General features: G+C 37.2%; 1 protein-coding gene across 1 annotated transcript in view; it reads right to left on the bottom strand.

Annotated features, from left to right (window-relative positions):
* LOC126305264 (protein unc-13 homolog C-like) overlaps nt 1-16,385 on the bottom strand; it is a 1,060,877-nt gene that overhangs the window by 162,317 nt on the left and 882,175 nt on the right. The window lies entirely within an intron of this gene.

The raw sequence follows: 16,385 nt of genomic DNA, 5'->3' as shown, positions 1-16,385 counted from the left end.
CCAGCACTGTACAGCCCTCATTCCACCATTGCACCCAGCGTTTTTACTTCTCTTCTTTTCCACTGCCCTCCCCCATAGCCCTCCATCTGACCTCCCTACTGCACACAGCTGACCTACCCTCTCTCCACCTCGTTCCTGCACATTCCCCAGCAGCACTTCACTTCAGTGCTGTCACTCCTACCCAACTATCCCTCCACTTCCCCATCCCAGCCTCCTTCTTACCTCTACCCAGTCGTCACTCCCATTATGTACTGGTGCTGCTGCTCGCAGTGTGGCTTCAGCTACCTGAGACTGCAGTTGTATGTGTGAGTTGTGTTAGTGTGTCCATTTGTGTGTGTGTGTGTGTGTGTGTGTGCGTGTGTGTGTGTGTGTGTGTGTGTGTGTGTGTGTGTGTGTGTGTGAGAGAGAGAGAGAGAGAGAGAGAGAGGGGGAGAGAAAGTGTGAGAGAGAGAGAGAGAGAGAGAGAGAGAGAGAGAGAGAGAGAGAGAGAGAAATCTATTTTTGATGAAGGCCTTACTGGCCGAAAGCTTTATTTCTGACAGTCTTTTTATTGTGCTTATCTGCAACTCATCATCCATGCTCTATGGTGAGTGGCAATTTTCCTTTTCATAATATTGTTACATTCTATCCTGGATTTTCTATTGTTCAAGAGATGCAGCTCCTCATGGCTCATTTGCATTCACACAGACTTTTGTTCAAGAGCCAAAAAATGTGGCACTCAGTGGGCACAAACAGGTCATCTGGAGATGATCATCCGCAATGAAGTTTTTTGTACAATTTCATTCCATTATCAAGGCTGATCAACAAAGACAGGACTCTGTTTGTTTTTCCTGTAGCTTCTGTGATACTTTCCTGTCTGTACAATGAGTATTTGAAAAAAGTGTTGTTTTTTTTAAGTGTCCATGGGTGACAGCACTCTTGTATTGATAGGTTGGTAGTAACGTTCTATTTTGTAGGCTCTATGAATTTAGCATACCAAACTATAGAGTTGATGTGAGAGGAGCAGTTCAGCGCAATAAAACTATGTTCATTTGAACCAAACAGTCACTGAAACTTATGAAATGCTGCAGTAAGTGTAAAGTGAAGATGCACTAACTTGTGCAACAGTTGGGTTTGATTGTTTGGGGGAAGAGACCAAACAGCAAGGTCATAGGTCTCATCGGATTAGGGAAGGATGGGGAAGGAAGTCAGCCGTACCCTTTCAAAGGAACCATCCTGGCATTTGCCTGGAGTGATTTAGGGAAATCACGGAAAGCCTAAATCAGGATGGTTGGATGCAGGATTGACGTGCAACAGTGTTTAGGTGGTTCAAGAACTACAAAGAAGGCCGACATGTCTCTGTTAAGTAAGGTGAGCCTGGTGTTTTGGCTTCCGCTGTGACTGAAGTCAATATCAACAGAGCTGCTGTGATTGTCCATGAGGACAAGCGGATTACATTACGGAAACTCAGTGAAGTATTTAGGATTTTATATGGCAGTGTCTTTATGATTGTGCATGATCATCTCCACATGACATGTTTGTGCCCACTGCGTGCCACATTTTTTTTACTCTTGAACGAAAGTCTGTGTGAATGCAGATGAGTCATGAGGAGCTGTGACTCTCTGCTGGTTTACCAGCATGCAGTTCCTCCTCACACTAATGTTACAACAGCATACTAAATGTTGGTACTGCCTAAACTGAGAAAGCATATTGCAAGGAAATGACCAGAACTTCCTTTGATTTAGTGGAAACTTCATCATGGCAATGATCAGCCTCACATTGCAAATCAGTTTTTGGCTCAATTCAACATTACATGTGTACTGCATCCACCTTATAGTCCCAACAATCTTGCACTCTATGTGATACCATCCCCCCCTTGCCCCCGCTATGCCACACCCCTAAAGACACAGCTTCAGGGCATTCCATTTGAGAACTCTGAACCAGTGTGCAAGAAAAGTGAGGTGATACTCAAGGGTCTGCCATAGAATGGCAGGGACCATAAGCTTGAAGACTGGCAGAGACAATATAAAAAGTGTATTCAAGTAGGAGTGGAGCACAATGGAAAAAAATAAGCTTAACATTTAAATGCTGTAATAATTATGTGTGGAAAAAAAGGAAGTCTTTCTCGGTCTTTGTTGATCAGCCCTTGTATGCAGAATTCTAATTTGTCCGCTTCTGTAGCTCAGGGTTCAGCATGTCTGGCTGCTATGTGGAGGATTGAGGTTTGATTCCTGGTGCAGCAGGGATTTTTCCTTGGTGGGAGGACTGGAGCAGGGTGTACTCAGCCTTGCGATGTCAATTGAGGAGCTACTTGGAATTAGAATTAGTGGCTCCATGGTCAGTAACTCTGACAAAGGCTGTGAGAGCAGCATGCTGATTCAGTGTCTCTCCATACCCCACCAAACAATGCTAGTTACAGAGGATGACATGGTAGTCAGTTGGTCCAGACTGAACCAAAATTTTGCTTTATCACACTACTTTGGAATTTTGTTTTGTTTCTTCTTCTCCCAAGAAAACTTGTAGCTGGATCTGGTTCTGTGTTCGTGTAGAGATCTCTTCTGCTGCATACTGATTGATGTCTTTCTTTATGTGGATCACTGTTCATAAATGTATTCACACAGAACAGTGAAAGTTCCCATAGATTTAAACAATTCAGTGCAGTGATTTCTCTCTTTCCTTTTTGTACAGCCCTTTTTTGCAGCTTACAGGCTGTAAATGAAGTTACATAAAACGTTCTTAGATTTCTTACTGTGCCAATTCAGGGCAAACCTTGAACTTTCAACACTAACCTCCATCATCTTCATCAAGACCAACTGGTTTGTCAAAACTGATGCTGCAGTGGCCTGTCAGCCCACAGACTGCTACTGATTGGTTAGTAATTATGTAAAGCTGTCACAGGTAGTGGAACAAATATCTCTGGCTCTTCTCTGCATCAACAGCTTGCTTCAGTACACTACTAAGATTGTATCCACTGTCATGGTTGAAGATTTCTCCACATTCTTATTTCTACAGCCTCTTTAATTAAAGAGTCCCAGTATGTAGAGCCTGGGACAAAACTTCTGTTTTGTCAAAGAGTATTTTATGTTTGGTTGTGAGGATGTGCTCAGCAACTGAAGAGTTCTCCAGTTCTTGATTTTTATACGTCATTGATGTTCTGCACAGTGGTCGGGAATTGTGCAGATGAACTGACCAATGTAATTGCTTCCACAACCTAAAGGGATGTTAAAACTCCCAAGAATGCTGAAGTTGAGACTGTCCTTAATCACATCTTCTTGATCTCCTTAGGAGATTTGAAAATAAATTTTATATCTTGACTTCCCAGGACTCTCACTATTTTGCTAGACATAGCTTACAGGCTGTTTGTATGTTCTGCTCAATAGTTCCTCAGGAGGTTGTGCTGTAACTAATTATACAATGAACAAGTGCAATACATATTATTCTAGTATATGAGCTACTACACACCGAATTTATTACTCTAAGTTTATAAACTGCTGAAATATTCACTTCTTGGTGGCAGTAACACGTTGAGCCTCCTTTAGTTGTGGGTCATACGCATCTGTAGAAATTTTATTCTTGTTACATATTCTTTGAGCTCATCATTGACTTTTGGAGAGTCACCTTTTCTCAATGTAAAATTAATTTGGTGTTTTCTATTCACCTGCATAAATGAATGAGCATTTCTCCAAATTTTTCATTTTGTACACTTGGTAGTTCATCACTTATTAGAGTATTACTGTCATCATCAAATAGTACTGTTTCACTGTGTTATACTACTGGGTTAAATCGTTGATATGTATAAAGAAGAATATTGGGCTCTGCAGAATTTCTTGGGAGACTCCAATATTAATGTATTTTGGGTTAGAAAGGAGATAATACTGGAGTTGGTTTGAGAGATCCCCACTCGTTGAACTCTGTTTTTGAGGTTTACAGGTAGAAATTATTTGCTACATGCCCTACCCCTTATTTGCTAGTGGATCCAGTGTCCAGTGTATTTAGCAGAACTGTGAGATCTACTGTGTCAAAGGCTTTGGTAAAGTCAAGGAATATGACTCATACATTTTCTTTTGTCTAGTGCCTCCAAGGAAAACAAGAAGATGCACTAAACAGGAACAGAAAACTAGAACACAACAAAAAGACAAAAACAAGTTGAGAGTGGGAACCTTGACAGGAAAGACTGATGGAGAGGAGAAAGATTCGTATCCTTAGGTTGAGTGACACCAAGTAGAAGGGAAAAAACTCTAAAGTGCTGAGAGGTGGGTGCAAACTGTACTGGCAGGGTCACAAGAAAGAGGCAAAAAATAGAGTGGGGTTTGTGTTTCACAAAAACATTGACACAGTTACTGGTGTGAGATTTGTAAGTGAAAGGATAATCAGAGCATGAGTGAACTTGAGAGAGAATAGTTTTACTATACTCCAAGTGTATGCACCTAGCAAGGGTGCAAGTGAGGAAGGAAAAATGAAATTCCTTGAAGAACTGGAAGACCAAGTAAGAGAAGATAACATTATGATAATTGAGGATCTGAATGCTCAGATCAGCACAGATAGAAATGGATATGAGGAGGTGATGGGCCCTTTTGGATATGGAAGACAAAATGTTGAGGGTGAAGAAATTCTAAATCTGTGCACAAGGAATCATCTTTTAGTGACTAATACATTCTTCAAGACACAAGATAGCCACAAAATTACTGTATATGGCTAGGATGGCCAATCTAAGACAGTTATAGACTATATAATAACAGACAAATTAACTGGAGGAAAAATAATGGACACTAAAGTCATACCAAGTGAGAACTTGGATAATGACCACAGGTTACTAGCAGCTGATCTAAATTATAAGAAGAAAAGTATGAATGCTGTACAAAGAATGCCAAAATTAAGGAGTGGAAGTTGAAAGAAGAAGAAAATAAGAAAAGTTTGAAAAATCTAATAGCACAAAAATTGCCAAAAATTGAAAGGGGTAATGTAGAGGAAGAGTGGAAGCTATTTAAAACATCTATAGTTAATAGTGCTGTGCAAATATGCAGCAAAACAAAGATTAAAGTCAAAAGACATAGAAACCAATTGGTGGAACAACAGAGTAAAAGACAAAATTTAAAAAATGTAATACAGCAAAGAAAAACATGGTGTTTGAAAAAAGACATCAGAACCAGGGAGAAGAGTCGGGGAATACTCACCCAGAAACTAGATCAGTATACAAAGGCAGCAAAAAACTACTATATGGGTTATTGAAAAGTAACAGATCTGATAGAGAGGACATAAAAGCAACTGAAACAGAGCTTGGGGACACTATCAGAGACATAGAAGGTATCAGACAAGAGATGAAAAATTATTTTGAAATCTTACTGAATGGGGAAGGTGCATAAGAAAATGACACCAAAGTCATGGAATTATAGGAGGAGAAGGATACAATCTCTTGGTTAAAAACTGAGAATTCCCTGAAACAGATGAAAAGTGGTAAGGTGGCTGGAGTAGATGAGCTGACAGTAGATATGATTAAATGAACAGGAATCCATGGAACACAACGGTTACACCAGGTTCTTGGGGCGACATGGAAAGAAAACAAAGTGCTGTATGATTGGAAAAAATGAATTATAACATAATTGTTCAATAAATTTAATAGAAAGAAATGCAACGACTACTGAGGAATCACACTGTTATCATACTGCCTTAAGATAACGGAAAAGGTCACAGAAAAAAGATTGCAGATAATTCTAGAACACCAATTAGAGGAGCAACAGCTTGGATTCAGAAATAATAGGGGAACAAGTAAGAACAAACAATAATAAGAGAAACAAGACTTGGATAACATCAGCTATAAAAATCTCTTTCAAACATAAAAGAATACTCCACATGTTATGTAAACAAAGTACTGACTCCCCCCAAATTAACAGAATACTATAAAAACTACACATGTATCTTAAGAAGAATGCTGGCCATTGTGGCCAAGGGGTTCTAGGCACTTCAGTCTGAAACCGCACAATTGCTACAATCGCAGGTTTGAATGCTGCTTCTAAGTTCTAGGAGACTGATGACTTAGATGTTAAGTCCCACAGTGCTCAGAGCCATTTGAACCATTTGAACCTACGAAGAGTGATAAGATAGGCAAAAAGGATGCAAATGATGAGTACATTAACAAATCCAGCAATAAAGTAAAAGCAATGCGGAATATTATAAAAAGAGAAAGAGGGGAAATCAAAGCTACACACACGAACATAGAAGTCAAACCTAAAAATGAATCTATATCTAATACCCAAGTTGTGGTGAAGTCTTTAAACAAATTATTTACAAGCACAGCCGAAAAATTTGTCAAAAATAATCTTAACACAAACTACCAACCAGCAAACCAAAAATATCACACACGTGCACAGTCAATTTTCATTACCAAAATCACTGAAAATGATGTTGCAAAAGCCCTCAGAGAGTTAAAAAATTCATATTCAACTGGAGTTGGTGGTTCCCAGCAGCTGTCATCAAAAATTGTGTACACACACTTGCTGAACCATTAACTCACCTGTGTGACTGTTCTTTCCAGGCAGGTACTTTCCCTGAAGCTGTGAAACTATCTAAAGTAATTTCTGTCGCCAAAAAAGTGAATATAAGGCCTATCTCAAACTCATCCTGCTTTTCTAAAGTTTTTAAAACTGATGGACTATATGGAATAAAAAGAAAAAAAATTACTAAGTTTAGCATGACATGGGTTCAGAAGGAACAGATCTACCGAAACTGCGGATATGATTTCATAAATAAGCTATTAGATCTGAAAGATAAGAAACAACCCATAACAGGCATATTTCTGGATCTGTTAAAGGCTTTTGACACTGTTGACTACAAAATATTGCTGGAAAAAATAGAACACTATGGTATCAAAGGAACTGCAAACACTTAGATTGCTCCATTCATAACCAATTGTATGCAGAGAATCAGCATGAAATACACTAGTAGACAAACCAACTCAAAAACAGAAGTCCTATCAAGTAATAAAACTGTAAAGCAAGGTGTACCACAGGTCCCAGTATTGGGACCTCTACTTTTCCTCCTGTTTATTAATGACCTGAGGCTGAATGTAGATGCACACAAAACAATAATAACTGCACAACTGTACTCCTCAAAGGGAAGAATATAGAGGCTGTGCAGAAAGCTGTGAACTTGGCCACTGAACAACTCAGTAACTGGGCTAAAATCAACAGATTAACTATCAACACCAAAAAGACAGCTTGCATGAACTTTCACAAAAAGCAACATGCAAATTCTTCTCAGCCACTTGTACTGTAAGTAACCAGCCAATAGATACTGACACGGTTTTCAAATTCCTGAGTCTGTGGGTTCAAGATAAGCTGAAATGGAATATACATACAGGAAAGGTAAATTTCAGATTTAGTACTGGCTGTTGTGCATTGAGTGTACTGAAGTCATGTGCTAGCCTGAAAACAGTAACCAGCATGCACTACATTTTCATACAAGTCCACCTAAAATATGGTGTGATATTCTGAGGAAATTCTCCAACTGCCCTGAGCACATTCAATATCCAGAAGAGAGCAATGAGGATCATTATGGGTAGCAAACCCAGAGACTCTTGCAAACTCATCTTCAGAAAGTTGGAAATCCTTACACTGCCTTGCCTATACATTCTCGAGTCTCTAAAATTTTTCAGAAACCACATAATGCCAACTGACTCCAGAGTCATAAAAAATAATGAAAGACATAAACACAAGACCAAGAAAAACTCAAATCTGCATGTTTTACGAACAGACACTCAACTGTGTAAAAAGGGAGCTTTCCACATGGACCTCCAACTGTTCAACTGTCTTCCCACTAGTATTAAGTCCATCAAAGACAACATAAAATTTAACAAAGTTGTGAAGTCATATTTGTTGTGTCACTGTTTTTACTCTATAAATAAAAACCCAAACAGTTATCTTGCTATTTGTGTTAAATTGAAAACATTGAGCAATGGAGTGAAGTAAACTTAACCAATCTTTGCAATATAATACATTAGGATACTATATGTTAATATATGTTAACAGTGTTAACTGATTTTTCTGAAATCTGTAACACACTGTGTACTGTCAGATTATATGGAATGAATAAATAATTAAATAAATAAATAAATAAAAATAAACAAACAATTGATCTCATTTTCTCCCTCCATCAGTTAATGGAGAAGTACTGGGAAGAAAGAAAGGACTTGATAGTAGTATTCATGGATTTGGAAAAAAGCACATGACAGTGTACTAAGGGATAGAATTTGGGAATGCTTGAGAATACATAATTTTCCTGATTCATTAATTAAAAAAGTTCAGATGCTGCATGATAGTTGTGAGAGTAGCGTACAAGTAGGAGGTGGAAGATCAAATTGGTTTAAGACAAAGAGAGTGTTCAGCAAAGCAGTTCACTCTCCCCTTCACTATTCATTACACTTAGGGACACAATCATAAAAAATACCAAGGAAGAATAAAATGAAGATCTCAGTGCTTTTGTTTTTGCTGATGACATCACCGTTTGGGGAGAGAAGGAAATGGAGGTTCAAAGGAGACGAGACTACTGGAACAAGACAGTGACAAGGAAGATGACCAGGACACCCACTCCTTGTAGCATCATACTAGAGGGGGAGAAGGCTGAGTGTGTGAAAAGTTTCAACTATCTGGGTAGCGATGGAAGTTCCAAACTAGAAGTCTTAAACAGAGTCACAAAAGGGTCTAGTTTTTTCCATCACATACGAAATCTAATCTGGGACATGGAAGTCTCTCTAAGAGCCAAGTAGACCAAGCATAAAACTTATCTCCTGCCAATCATGATGTATAGTCTACAGGCCTGTGTCATAAATAAGAGAGAAAAGAGTCAAATAGAAGCATATGAAATGAAGTTCCTTGGGTCAGCTCTACAAAAAACGAGGAGAGACAGAGTCAAGAATTATTATGTAAGGAGAAACCTGCAGGTGACATTGACTATAGAGGGGAGAATGAGTGCTTGCCATGGAAGCGAATGCACCTGACTCGAACTCCTTGCCAGTATTTGGAGATGGAGGTACCAGGAAGAAGACCAATTGGGTGTCCTAGAAAGAGATGGGCAGACCAGGTTAAGAAAGATCTCAGGAGTAGAGGAGTAACATGGGATGTAGTGGAGAGGGAAAAGCTATACCAGCACAGAAATCAATGGAGGCATATTATTCATCAAGTTTCTACCTGGCTCATTGGAAGGAAATCCTGATGATGATGATGATGATGATGATGATATAGCTGAACCCGAAACCAAACTGTTTCTAACACAGAAGATTTGTATTGCCCCCAGATTTTTATGAAAGTCTGGAAACACTTGTGTTCTAGCCATTTCGAACACATTATGTTAAAGCAGGATGTAAGGATGAGCATGGGATAGTGCACGCATTTATTGTTTGTGAAAGGGAGATAACTCATCGGTGCTGGCAAGTGTTCAGCGTGACCTGCCATGAATAACCAAATATGGCTTGGAAGCTCTGTGGCCGGCTGCAGAGAGTAATGTAGCATTGCATTGTTAAAAAATAAATGTAGAGACTCAAAATAGTGACTGTTTATTAGACATTGAACTGCTGTTGAGAGTACCTGGACTGGACATGGATAATCAGCCACGATAAAAGCTTATGTATTAATTGTGTTCAAAAATGTGTAATTAACTGATTCTGGGTGCCCGGTAATGTGTGGGCTTATCTCATAAAGTTTTTTTTTTTTTGTGCAAAGTGGAATTAAATATGTTCTGGTGCATTGAATGATATTCCAAGAGCAGCATATTTTTTAAATAAGAAGAGAGAGAGTGAGAGAGTGAAAATTTCCCCTTCCTAGCAGTGAAATCTTCGGGGAAGTGTCCAATGGTAGCAGAAGACATCGGTGCTGCAAGAAAGCAGAACCAGCATTCTTCAACAAGTAAGTCCACGAAAATGCTTAAGCTGTATAGAAAGAGCTTAACATAACACCAGGCCACTGCATATTCGACTATCTTAGACCCAAATTATATCTGTGCAAGGCAAGTTTTGACACAAAAACAGAAATAGTTAACTTTTCTTCGATTATAATCAAGTCAGCACCTCGCAGCTGTAGATTTATTTCATTAATTTTACTGAATAAATTGCTCAGATAATTTGTATCATCATTAAATTTCAATTAATTATCTCTCAGAGAGTGATCTTTCTTTTCAAAAAGTGTCACAACTGTACCAAATAGATTATAAAATTCTTTTTAGGCAGGTACCATATGACAGCTAATGAACCTCTACATATACATTTATAGTTAATTAATCAAAGAGCACTCATGCGAGTTAAATTCTATGTTAAATTATTTGTGTAATCAATCTCTTATCAGTGAAACATTTCTAGACTGGCTAAAATATGCTGAAGTTAAGCGTCTTTACAAGAAGGGACATGAAGAGATACCATCAAACTACCTACCAATTTTACTTTTGCCGGCTTTCTCAAAAATATTTGTAATGGTTGTGTATTAGCATCTTCTTAATCATCTGACTGCAAATGTTATATTGTCCAAGTCACAGTTTGGATTTCTGAAAGGTTCTGATGTAGAGAAAGCTATTTACACTTACAGTGAGATTAATCAATCAATTTACTTACTTCATTAGATAATAAATCACAGGCTACTGGCATTTCCTGTGACCTGTCTATAGCCTTTGAATGTGTGAACCACAGCATTCTCCTAAGTAAATTAAAGTATTATGGTGCCACCGGCAATGATGCAAAATGGTTTTTGTCTTATCTATAGCATATCATTGTGAAATACCTGTGAAGTAAGCAGCCAGTCTTCATCTGACTGGGAATTAATTACGTGTGGTGTTCCCCAAGGTTCCATTTTGGGTCCATTGTTTTTTATTGTGTATATTAATGACCTCTAATCTGTTACATTGCAAGATGCTAAGTTTGTTCTGTTTGCAAATGATACAAACGTTGCAATAAGTAGCAAGTCAAGTACAGATTTAGAAATAGCTGCTAATCAAATTTTCACTGACATTAATAAGTGGTTTAAAGCTAATTCTTTGCCATTAAACTTTGAGAAGACCAACTATCTGCAATTCAGAACCTGTAAGAGATTTCCTTCCAACATGAGTATAACGTCTGAAGACATGCAGAATGAAGAGGTTGACAGTGTTAAATTTCTGGGATTACTGCTTGATAATAAATTGAGTTGGAAAGAGCATACCACAGAATTGCTTAAGTGCCTAAACAAATCTGTGTTTGGCGTAACAATGATGTCAGATTTAGGAGATATAAATATAAAAAACTTGCATATTTTGCTTACTTTCATCCTATTATATTGTATGGGATCATTTTCTGGGGCAACTCATCAAACCGAGCAAAAGTTTTTAGAGTGCAAAAGTGTGTGATAAGAATCATTTGGGGTTTAAATGCAAGAATATCTTGTAGAAACCTGTCTAAGGAACTTTGTATTCTTACCACTGCTTCTCAGTATATTTATTCCTTAATGAAATTTGTTGAAGTAATACATCTCTATTTCCAACCAATAGCTCAGTACACATTATCAATACAAGGAATAAGAAGAATCTACATAAAGGCCTAAAATCACTTACCTTGATCCAAAAAGGGGTCCAATTTTCAGGAACACGCAATTTTAATAAATTGGCAGCAACCATTAAAAGCTTGGTTTCAGATAAAGCACGGTTTAAACAGAGTTTGAAAGACTTTTGATAGGCAACTTCTTCTATTCCATAGATGAATATGTTAACAGAGACTGTTAAGTCACCTTCAGTAAAAATATCTGTTAGATTTCAGCTTTGATAACACTTCATCACAACAATAAAGACTAGGTATTTTGTGTATGATAAATTTATTAATAGTGGTTAACAGTGTTTCATTCTGACAGTGTGTTAATTCTGTAAATATTAGCTGTCCCAGTTTACTGCATTGTATTAGCTTACTTTTGACTATTTCCTGACAAATGATCAGGGTAGTAAGTATTATATTCAAATGTTTTATGTTATATTTTCTACCATGTTCCACAGTCACGAGAATCATCTCCTTTTTTGGGTCTCTGGAACGAAAATCTAATCTAATCTCTAGTATTTTGTAAGCCCTTAGATGGACTAAAAAAAAATTTACAAACAGATTTGAGCAGCTCCTTCCAATGTCCATGTGAGATTGGGTACTGGAGCCTACCCCTGATGTACAAACATCAGAATTATTCTTGCAAGATGAGCTAATAGAACTCTCAACAAATGGAGAGTTAAAATTAATATGAAAAATGGACATAAAGAATTATGACTTCAAAGGCAAACTCCTACATTATATCAAACGTTATGGAATGCAGCAAAGAAGTATTTTATTGCTTTCCCATCTTTGTATTCAGCAGTAAGAGGATTTAGCATGGTTTGCAAATTAGTTACCAATAACAGATACAGACAGTCAATCACAGGATGTGGTGATTTAAGATTGCTGATAACAAGCATGATGCCAAATATTGAAAAGTTAATGTCATTACACCAAGTTCAGAACTCTGACTGAAATTATTGCAAATTTTTTTAAATATGTATTTGTTAATCAACATTTGAGAATGACACAAAAACTGTTAACACCTTTTAATAATGTGATTTCTTTTTCTTCAATTCTAATTAAGAATTAAACATTACTTGAGTGATGAAAATGGTAAACCAACTGGAATTGGAACACAAATACCTACTTATATAGAGCAGTGCTCGTATGAATCCAGTAGCTGAAGCACACCTCATGACAGTTCACAATTTTAATCTCCTCTTAGCTCTCTCCATATCTTTCCAAAGTTCTGTAAAGTTATTGTGATCACTGACTTATTATTCAAAAAGTATGTTATGATCAAAGCAATTTGGAAAAGTTTGTGTTATTCATTTCAGATTGCAATTGTGTCTGACTTTCTTTCTCTGAAAAAAGGGGAGATGATGAGTATTTTTTCTTTGGAAAGGGGGTGGTTAGCTGGACAAGATTGAGAACCTATGGCCTAATTGAAGTTCATTGGTATAGTGTATCTGGCAGAAGAGGCAGCCCTGCTCTTAGTGTTAATATGAAAATTAAGAATTAAATTCAGATATGTCTGTTTCTATATTTGGTGTGTTTGTCAGCATCTGTACCTCATGTTAGGGCAGGTGAAAAATAGCACTCTAAAATTAACAATCTATGTTTTAACTTTGGTAGTCACATGTCTGCCCACATTGCAAAAATAGGGTAATTATGATGTGTGGTGGGATAAAAAGAAATATTAGTCACAGTGGCCAATCTACCACTCCTGAATTAGTCACAAGGAGATGTTTGGCTTCTGGAGTGTCTGCACCGTCATACAAGGAACCATTGGTGGGCTCCTGAAAGCTTTTGTAATCTTAAGTTGAAATTTATGATGAAATACAAAAAATTGAGAAACTCAAGCAGACAATTAACTTTTGGAACAGCAGTGACATCCTTCTAGCAGCCACACTAGAAACAAGGTATGTTGATGACCTATAAATGGATAGTGTGAACCATCAAATTTTTAAGGGTGAACAAGCTGTAACACTTTCCAACTCAAGTCTAAGAACATTAGGAACAGCCTTTGCAGTTCACAACAGTATAATATACTTTCAAATATTGATTTTGTATCTTTCAGTGAAAGACTTTCTGTTTTGACAGTTACATGCAAGAATAAATATTACTCCCTGTTCAAGTTAAATATTACTCTCTATTCAACTACCAGATTCCAACAAGAGACTCAAGTTGAAGTAGGAAACTGCTGGGAAGATCTGAAAAACAGACTGTTGACAGTTCACAAGAACAATGTAATAATGATGATGAGAGCCATCAATTCCCAAAAGCGTAAGGAAAAATCTTTCCTAAGAGTTATTGGAAACTATACAACTCACAATAGAACTGACAAAAATGGCTGAAGGTTGGTACATAGACACAAGTCATTCAATCTTCAAATCACACTACAGATATAAATGTCAAGAAATCAGGAACATTAGAGAGGAATTGAAGTTGGTTCTGATCACAACCCAATTGAGATCTAAGTAAGACTTATTCTGAAACATAAACATATGAAACAAAGTAGTACAACAAATAGAATTAATAATAAAACTTTGAACAGGAAATTGATTTTCAAAAGAAACTGAAGGAAGTGAATATTGATACAAACATTTTACTGAAGCCATTAAACATACTGCAATTGAAATATCTTGACAGAACAAGCAAAAAAAGCATGTATGGTAAATGGGAAGAAGCCGTTAGAGGCTTACAATAACTAGTATAGTAAGAAGACAAACAGTAATTGGAAAATATCGTATAATACAGGAGTTTACTACAAAACATTCAAGAACTGTATGCCTGGGTACATTCCACAAATACTACACTTTATGAAAGAAAGTAGAATACTTACACTTAATAACAGAGAGAACAGTAAGCTATTGGCAGCATATTTATCTACTGAACAGTGAAAAACTGACCAAAGAATTTGAATTCTATGATATTATTCCAAATGAAAATTTGTAACCATTGAGTTTTGATATGATTAAAAGTTACAGCAACACAATTAAAACACAACAAAGCAATGGGTGAAGATGGCTTCACAGCACAAAATCTAAAACCTAGTAGAGATATAAATGCCATAAATATAAAAGAAAAACTAGGTATAGTTTGGGACTCTGAAACAATTTTCAGATAACTGGAAGGTTGCATTAATTCATCCACTTCATAAAAAGTTGGAAAAAACAGATATCAATAATTGCAGAGAAATTTCATTACCATCTTTATAATACAAAATATTAGTGACAGCTCTTCTGTACATATTAAATTCTCAGTCAGATAAATAATCAGGAGAATATCAAGCTAGGTTCAGGTGTAACAGATCCTGCCTACAGCAAACTCTAAATCTTAAATGGATAATCTTGTATATGGAAATACTGAATAAAAAGCTAGTGCTAATATTTGTTGATTTTAGAAGGCTTATGATTCAAAGATAATCATAGCTAACATTTGGTTCAAGAAACATGAAAGAATGTTGTATACATGGAAGAACCCTGGAGATCCTAGAAGGTTTCAGATAGATTATATAATGGTAGGACAGAGATTTAGGAACCAGATTTTAAATTGTAAGGTATTTTCAGGGGCAGATGTGGACTCTGACCACAATCAATTGGTTATGAACTGTAGATTAAAACTGAAGAAACTGCAAAAAGGTGAGAATTTAAGGAGATGGGACCTGGACAAACTGAAAGAACCAGAGGTTGTACAGAGTTTTAGGGAGAGCATAAGGGAACAATTGACAGGAAGGGGGGAAAGAAATACAGTAAAAGAAGAATGGGTAGCATTTAGGAATGAAATAGTGAAGGCAGCAGAAGATCAAGTAGGTCAAAAGATGAGGGCTAGTAGAAATCCTTGGTTAACAGAAGAGTCATTGAATTTAATTGATGAAAGGATAAAATACAAAAATGCAGTAAGTGAAGCAGGCAAAAAGAAATACAAACGTCTCAAAAATGAGATCGACAGGGAGTTCAAAATGGCTAAGCAGGGATGGCTAGGGGACAAAAGTAAGGATGTAGAGGCTTATCTCATAAGGGGTAAGATAGATAATATGCCTACAGGAAAATTAAGGAGAACCACTTGCATGAATATAAAGAGCTCAGATAAAAACCCAGTTCTAAGCAAAGAGGGGAAAGCAGAAAGGTGGAAGGAGTATATAGAGGGTATATACAGGGGTGATGTTCTTGAGGACAATATTATGGAAATTGAAGAGGAGGTAGATGAAGATGAAATGGGAGATATGATACTGCGTTAAGAGTTTGACAGAGCACTGAAAGACCTGAGGAAACAAGGCCCCGGGAGTAGACAACATCCCATTAGTACTACTGACAGCCTTGGGAGAGCTAGTCCTGACAAAACTCTACCATCTGGTGAGCAAGATGTATGAGACAGGGGAAATTAACTCAGTCTTCAAGAAGAATATAATAACTCCAGTCCCAAAGAAAGCAGGTGTTGACAGATGTGAAAATTACAGAACTATCAGTTTAATAAGTCACAGCTTCAAAATACTATTGCGAATTCTTTACAGACGAATGGAAAAACTGGGAGAAGCTGACCTCGGAGGAGATCAGTTTGGATTCCTTACAAATGTTGGAACACATGAGCCAATACTGACCCTGCAACTTATCTTACAAGAAAGAATAAGGAAAGGCAACCTTATGTTTCTAGCATTTGTAGACTTAAAGAAAGCTTATGACAATATTGACTGGAACACTCTCTTTCAAATTCTGAAGGTGGCAGGGGTAAAATTCAAGGACTGAGAGACTATTTACAAATTGTACAGAAACCAGATGGCAGTTATAAGAGTCGAGGGGCATGAAACAGAAGCAGTGGTTGGGAAGGGAGTGAGACAGGGTTGTAGCCTCTCTCCAATGCTATTCAATCTGTATATTCA

Source organism: Schistocerca gregaria, unplaced genomic scaffold (genome assembly GCF_023897955.1).
Source record: "Schistocerca gregaria isolate iqSchGreg1 unplaced genomic scaffold, iqSchGreg1.2 ptg000304l, whole genome shotgun sequence".
Taxonomy (NCBI): domain Eukaryota; kingdom Metazoa; phylum Arthropoda; class Insecta; order Orthoptera; family Acrididae; genus Schistocerca; species Schistocerca gregaria.
Note: the sequence above shows the minus strand (reverse complement) of the source record. Positions and strands in the feature narration are given on the sequence as shown.